This window comes from Penaeus monodon, chromosome 23 (assembly GCF_015228065.2).
Source record: "Penaeus monodon isolate SGIC_2016 chromosome 23, NSTDA_Pmon_1, whole genome shotgun sequence".
In the NCBI taxonomy this organism is placed as follows: domain Eukaryota; kingdom Metazoa; phylum Arthropoda; class Malacostraca; order Decapoda; family Penaeidae; genus Penaeus; species Penaeus monodon.
The window spans coordinates 36596772-36597392 of NC_051408.1; positions in this window are offsets into that span (position 1 = coordinate 36596772).

Below are 621 nucleotides of genomic sequence, written 5' to 3' on the forward strand. Positions count from 1 at the left end.
CTGTGAGACAAATTTACCTTATATCTCAAATATTACACTTTTATCTATATCTTACCGTTTTACACATAGTATTTACTTATCTTTACAATCATACTATTCAATTGCAAGCTTCTGACTTTGTGATCCAAAACGTGAGTTATGCACCAATTATAATAATGCTCTAAAGGCATCGGTTGGGGTTTAACTTTGAACTAATGTATTCAGATGGTTTGGGGGAGGGTGGGGGATGAGGCAAAAGAGGGGAGGTAGGGGGCTAAAACTACTAAATAAATTGGTTTACTAAAGAAAGTTCTATTTGTGAAATACATCTTTGTGTTTAATCTTGTGTTCAATTTGAAGCATACCAATATAAAAAAGGTGTGTGTTAGCTTCAAGGAATCCACTGGGTAAAGAATAAGCATACATAAGCCGTTTACCGTAAGCCCTTTCAAGGAGCATATATTTTCTATCATTTATGAATATCCCTAAAAGGAATTTACATATTATAGACTTTAAAATTAACGTTTCATTATACGCTCATTAAATTGACGTTTTAATTCTTTTTCGCTCATTAAACTGACATTTCAAACATTTTATCAAAATGAATGTGTATCTTCATAACACTGCATTTTACTGTCTCAC